Genomic DNA, 7,354 nt, shown 5'->3' on the forward strand with positions numbered 1-7,354 from the left:
ATTCATAATCAGAAGTGAGGCTACAGAAGGAATTGGGGAAAAAATAAAAAAAAAAAAAGAAAAAAAATGTAAAATATTCATAATCAGAAGTAACTAAATGGCTATTCACTGAGGCTTTACACATGTGCAACCCTGCCCAGATAGGATAAATAAATGGAATGTATACAAAATTTTGCTGTTTTCATGTAGGGGTCTGTCATTATTTTGCATGGCTATGGAGGGCAAATATTACAGGGGAAGAAAGAGAAATAAGGTATTTATACATACCACATACCATGGAAATGAATTGTCTGCAGTATAAAATGCAATCTTTGTGGGCAGTAGTATTGTGCATGTTTTGCATGGGAAAAAAAAAAAAAAAAGAGAGAAAAAGAGAGAGAAAAAGATGCTTTCTTGGAATGTAAGCCTGCATTATTCCTGGCCTTCACACTGAGGCATCATAAATAATGCAGAAAGCTGCTGCCCTGAAGTCAGGAGCTTGGAACGGAAAAAGAAAATACAGCTCCTATGGCTGCCTCGGTGTCCAGAGAAGTGCTGAGCAAAGCAGTGTGTAAGAGGGCACATGCAGTTCGAGTGGGAAGGGAACAACTCAGGTCACTGCAGGAGAGCTAGGTGGATAAGCATTTTGTAGCAAACAGAGTTGAGCAGCTTGCTGAAACTGAAGTCCAAAGCAGTACTTTCTGGATATATGGAGCTCAGCAGGGCCGTGGACCAGGGAGCATCCCAAGCTGTTGGAGTGGGTTGTCCGGGCTGTGAAGGAACTGCCTTAGGACTCAGCCTTTTCCGTTCTCCAGCACCAACAACACAAAAGAATGATTGTTTGTCATTTGATTTTTTTTTTTTTAATTCACTCTGTGGGCATTGATGCTTGCAGAGAGGCAGTCCCTTGATGTGGTCTGCAGAAAAGTCTTGAGTTCAACCAGCTGCAGGGACTAAGGTGAAGTCCTTGACTTTTGGAGGGGACCTTGGGATGCACAAATGGCTCTTGTTTTCCTCTTTCCCGTGATTTCTGCAACCCCAGCAAGCCTTCTTTTCCCTATTTCCCCATTTCCTATTTAACATTTTTGACACTTTGCCCAATTCCATTGCATTTTTTTTTGTCACCCACAATCATTTGTTTTTCCTCAGGTCTTTTTCCCACCCACCTCCCAGTTTTGTGGGGAAGGGAGAGATGAAATGACATTTTATTTTATAAAGAAGTGGCCTGGTATCCTTTCCAAATAAGAAGCTTGAGAGCATTGCTCTGAGGCTTTCTAGCTCATGAAAGACTTCCAACAACACAAATTCGATGTAAGATACTTCCACCCTGCCCATGCCACAGTTTCTAGCCTCCTCTCTTATACTTCAGCTCCCCACACCTCCTGCTTCCTTTCTTGGAGCACAAGTTCTTAGAAATATTCTTCGGATATTTTTTGCATGACTCAGAAAGGGGCAAGGGGGAGCCCATGCACAGGGTCAAGATTTTTCCTCATGTAGCTGTAAGAGTATAAATTGGCAATTCATTAAAGTGTCTGATACTAAAATTTGACCCTGTGCACTTGTTCAAAGAGTGAAGTACGCTAGGCAAACTGCACTTTTCCTCTTGAACTGTGAAATTTTGTTTTGCAAAGACAGGCATGTCCTTACACTGCCAAACAAACTACGTATCTCTAGTTTATATGCTGATATAGTAAAATCCTTCCTTTCATAAATCCATTCTTTTTCTAAGCTCTGTTCTTCGTGGTTATCTGATTTCAAAGTAGAAAGGGAGAGAGAGACTTTCAAAAAATCTTTTTTAAAAATACTTCAGATAACAAGATACAACATGCCTTTTTATTCCGTAAGGTCATGCAGGCAACACCTTCTGTTCCTTCCTTTGCTTCTGTACCTGTACATTGAATGAGTCAGACAAAGCAAAGTGCCAAATATCAAGAAACAGAGTGCCACTGAAAATGATTCAGCATTCTTTAAAGATTTAGCTGTCTCTAGTGCAACAAGATCTTGACTATGCAATTTATGGTATATCAACGCAAAAAAAAAGCTAGCAAGGTAACCTTTGGAAAACACAAATTACAATATCTAGACTAATAGAGAATATATTCTCTGAAGCATTCTTAAAAGTTTTTCATCTTACATGAAAAGAGTATTTTTGAATTATTTCTAAAGAAATTGACATGGAAAAATCCATACTGAAAATGTTATTTCTTAACTTAATCTACTTCTATTCTTTTCATTAAAGAAATAACAGAGTAGGTAACACTGGTGTTAATGTTTTAAATTCACACTTCCATGTGTTAATAATTTTTCCCGTAGTTTGTTATTTTTCATGTTTTATTTGACCCATATGCTTTTAAGTGACTCTTTTATCATTCACAAAAGTCTTCTAGGCATCTCCTGAGTTATTTAAACCCTGAACAAAAATTTCTATAGTCAAAGCATTTTGAGGACGTGTGTTTTCTTTTCCTGCTTGCTTGGATGACCCCAAAATAACTTTAGTTTGAAACTTGGCATGTAGTTACTTTGGAACAGAATGTAATTTTTCAAAGTGTTCAAAAAAAAAAAAAATCTCTCTCAAACAATAAAGCCCTCCACTCTGTTCCCCACATGATGCATGTTTGCAAAGGAGCCTGGTAGTTTGGGGTAGCAGTCCTGGCTTCATGGGAAATAACCAGGAACGGCCTTTGCTGTCCTCAGAGTGAGGATCTGACTAATGGGTTTTGGAAAAATAAGTGTAGGAAGGGGTGGAGTTCTGGGAGCAGTTATATGTCTTCCCACATTATATTCTGCTCTTCCCAAATTGGTGGATTAAGCTGAGACAAATTGCTGTGGGCAGACAATCTGTAGCCCTGGTTATGATTACAAAATGCGGGATATTTGGCATGAGGTAGAGGTTAGAGGTGAGTTTATGAGTCAAGGACTACAAGTGGTGAGCAACAGATGGTGTGGGAAAGAATTCGCAGATCCATGTAGATCTCTGTGCAGTGAGAAACTCCACCCTTCAGCCCTTCTTTTACTTCCAAGCTGTGAGTGGTTTGGAAACCAGTTCAGAAACATAGTGCACATGTTCCCCATCCCTTCTGCCCACTCAGTCCATCCTAATTAAGTTATAAGGAAGGCTAGGCAAACCAATCTGAATGTAGGAGTGAAAAAATAAAGCTTTTATTTTTCCCACACCCTCATTGTCAGAGACTTTCTCCCGTTTCCCACATCCAGGCTTCTGGCGTCCTTCAGGCTTCTGTGAATGTTGTTCGACTGTGTATAATAATACTACCGTGGAAACACTGAAGTGATCAGGAGTGACTTTGCAGGCTGATGGCTGGGGCATTCTCTCGGGAGGTAGGACCTGGATCTGCGCCTGCCCTGGTCACCGTTCAATTATTCACTGGGAATGAAAAGTGTCAAGAGGAAAAACCCTTATTCTAACCAAGTCTAGCAGCTGGTGGCTGCAGCATTTTCTCAGCTTTGGAGAGAAGTCGATTCAGATTTCTAAGGTAGAGAAAATACCACAGCCCCAGACTATCCCATCTTAAGGGAGTGCTTTTCAGTGAAGTAGGAGTAAGACCTCTTACTCTGATAGTTCTGTGTTTTGTTTTGTTTTGTTTTGTTTTTCACAATCAAATCTGCCTAACGACTTAATATTTAAATTCAGTACAACAAAAAATTAATTTCCCAATTATTTGTATTTTTTGTTTGTTTTCTTTTATTTTGTGCAATTCCAGATCTAAACTTTGTTATTATTTTAATAATATAAATGTTCCCACCATGCTTTGTTAATAAAAATCAGGGGACTGTATACACTTAATTACAAACAAACAACCACCAACAACAATTTCATCTTTTCTATTACTCAGGCTGCTATCATTGTTACATAGTGAATTAAAAATGTCTTTTCATATTCTGTCAAGCCTTGAGTTACTCCTTTCTCAGCATATTTATTTTGTGCTAAATGAGTGTATCTCTGTTCCTTCTTGTCTCTTCTGCCTTCTGTTACTAGCATGCCCTTGACTAACCAGCCTTTCCCAGGGAAGAACGGTTCATCTAAAGAATGCACAGTGCAATTTGTTTACCATTTGCAAATACAACTGTCAGATGTAATACACCTCAAAACGAGAAAGCAGAAAAGCTTCCCTGCTGGTGGGCTCATCTATGTTCTTTGGTTGTTTTGCTGGAGGCCCAAAAAGTCAGCAAAGCACATAAGCCCATGTATGAAATTCCCTATTTTGTTGGAAATGAAGCACAAACTAAACTCAGTTCCTATTCAGCAAAGCATATTAACATGTGGTGAAATATTAGCATCTATTTAAATGTCGGGTTTAAACTGTGCCTAAATCTTTAAGATTAAGACCAATTCATCTTTCAGAAAGAGAAAGCTTCTTAGCTGTTCTTCTTGTCGTTATATTTGTGTGCATAATTTAGGGGAATTTAGAGGCAATCTGGGAAATGCATATGCTCTGGTTAATCTAGATTTACAGGAACACTTTGATGCAGTTCCATTTAAACTAGTTAAACGAAAGGCAGCGGGGGATCCTGCTTCAAGCATGGGAAAGAATAAAAATCTTGGCTATAAGACAAAACAGAATACAGAGGGGGAAAATGGATTTTCACCTAATATGGAGAAAGAGGAAGCACTGAATGATTTTCCTGTAAAGCCTATTGTTACTACCTGTCTTTTTAATAACGTTTAGATCTTGAGAGAGACAAGCGAGTTACAGTCATTAAATTCATATTGATCTTGAGCCCCTTGTTGTTGCAGGGAAGTGAACAGGTCAGCATAAGCTGCCACTATCAGGCCCATGATGTTCTGAGGCAACAGTACTTTATATCTTTTATCTGTAGGCAAGGCTTTTCCACTTGACTTTAAAATGGTGCAGATACTTAAATGCCCAACTTAAGTGCCCAAAATGCCATTGTGGGCCTGGAGTGTGTTTGGCAGTCCACCGTGGGACCTTCCTCACCGCGGTCAAGGTGGGCCCGGGCCTTTTCACCACCCTGGGCCTCTTGGCTCAATCTGCTTCAGCTCGGGCAGAGGCACAGGACCATTATGGGTTCTGGGAAGAAGCATTTGTGAAAGGGACTGTGGCTGGGTGCCTGAAGCTGTAACACCCAGCTTGTGTGTCTGACGCTGCATCGCTATGGCTGCTGTAGGAATAAGGGGGCTCAGGGCTCGAGGCAGACCTAAACAGAAACTGAGGAAAATAATGGAAGCTGTAGGGCCACCAGTGTAACAGCACTGTAGGCACCTGCTTTATCACATCCAAAACCAAGAGGTGAACATCATCCCTGAATACTTCATGGTTCCCCCTGGGAGCCTCAGGGCCTCCCACTGGTTTTCAGGGCAGGAGAACAGAAACAGGGATGATGCCAGACTGTCGGGGACAGGGCAGTGAAGGTGATGTGGGAGGTTCTTGGTGTTCTGCCGCCTTCAGGCACCGGCAGTCACCTGGGGGTCAGAACAAACAGCCACACTAACAGGCACAGAAAACAGCTTGATAGGTCTTTTGCTCATTTTGTCTGTCTGTTTGTTTTGTGGGTGCTAGATCTTGGGTGCTTTGCCAAGAGGAAATTTAGTGTTGCGTGCCACATCTTGTGCTGTCCCATCGGCCTCGTCAGCCTGCCTGTGTGATTCAGTCCATCCCACTTTGGTGTAGTCCGGTCACAGGCAGGCAAATCTACACCTTCCTCACCTGACCCATTGTGCTGGCCATGTCTGGCACCTTCAGCAATTCATCACCCACCTCACATGGCAGAAATTTAACAAAAAATGCAGACAGAATAAGCAGTAATTTTTTGTTGGTTAGGTGTACGAGTCTGTATTAGTTTTCTTAATTCCTTGTTCCAAAAACAATTTGCTGTAGTGAAGTTAAACTGGAAAGGGCCCATTTGATCTCTCTGGCGAGTAATTATCAGTCCTTCTTTGATCCATACACAGTGTGCTGTGTTTATAAAACTGAATTGAAGGTATTCAAGGTATCAGTCCCTGACATCTACCATGGCCCTGCATAGGTTACTTTTGCCTGTCCAGAAGTTCAGGTACTCATGGGCACCCTGTGCTTTAACAGTGTTAAGGTACACCAGTTTAGTTACCCCTGGACTTGGGTAAGATGCAGTTTTACCAGGGATTGAGGGCCAAATTAAAATCTTAATTTAGCCAATCACAAAGAGCTCGTCCGTTCTATAAAGCTATGTTTAACAGATGTTTTACTAACTAAGGGGGAAAAGGAGAAGTATAGTGGATCAGTAGCCACTGTGGGGAACCTAAGGCCAGGGTGGAACTCGTTGTAGACAGTGTACCCAGGACTGGGAAAAATGTGAAAATCTTTGATGGTAACTGAATTTGACAGCTTGCTAGAAAGACAAAAAGAGGAATAGACGAGACATCAAATGCCAAGTGTATAAGATGTGTTGTGCTTGTTTTCCTGACGTGTTAGTAAAGAATGACTAAAGGCGTCTGGCAAACCAGAGGCCTTCTAGTGCCCAGAGGAGTACAGGTCCTGACTCCTTGTCCAAGTCTGTTCTTGTGATGCCTGACATCTCAATACCTAGAGGCCATGGGGAGCTTGCAGGACTCTTCTTCATCAGGCATTGAACACAGGCTGCCCTGGCAGTTGGTGACAAAACCTGCAAATTCAGGAGAGCTAGAGTTGGCTGGAGTCTCTTTTGTGGGCAATAGGGACTGAGATGGATCTTGGGGTCTTCTCAGATTGTGAGGAACATAGGAGGAGAGCTGGAAAAGGCTGAATAACCTATGAAGTGGATCGTTTCCAATTGCCTCGAAGATTGATCTTTTCGATACTAGCATTGGACAAACAGAATGCTGGGATTATAAAGATGTTAGCTGGAGTAAGTGGCTCATTCCTATCCCATATTTATACAGTATTTGGCATCCAAAGGATGACATTTTTCACTTAGGTTCCTGTGTAAACTAAATCACTTTACATGACACTGTTGTTTTCATATTTCTACTTAATTTATTTATTGAAGCCAAATGTTTATATCAGACTACTTGTGTAAAGTCCAAACTTCTTCTGATCATGTATACTAAGCTGTTAAGCAGAATAGCCTTGGCTATTGAAAGCAGCATAAATTTACGTCTTGTGCATATCTGAGAATACCAAGGACTAGAAAAAGGTCCTGAGAAATTGTTAAAATACCTTTTGAAAAGGAGATATGAGAAAACTGACTTACACCTATAGAGCATAACATAGAGAGGGCATGATTTATAAGAAGACTATGTTTTTTTTTATAAAGCATAAACTTAAAAATGAAGACCGAAGGACATTTTACTGATGAAGCCCCAGAAAAACTAACAGATGGGAAAAGATATGGGTTACTTAAAGAGAAATGAACAGAAATACTATCGGACTCCAATGATATT

This window comes from Anser cygnoides, chromosome 1, assembly GCF_040182565.1.
Source record: "Anser cygnoides isolate HZ-2024a breed goose chromosome 1, Taihu_goose_T2T_genome, whole genome shotgun sequence".
Classification (NCBI taxonomy): Eukaryota; Metazoa; Chordata; class Aves; order Anseriformes; family Anatidae; genus Anser; species Anser cygnoides.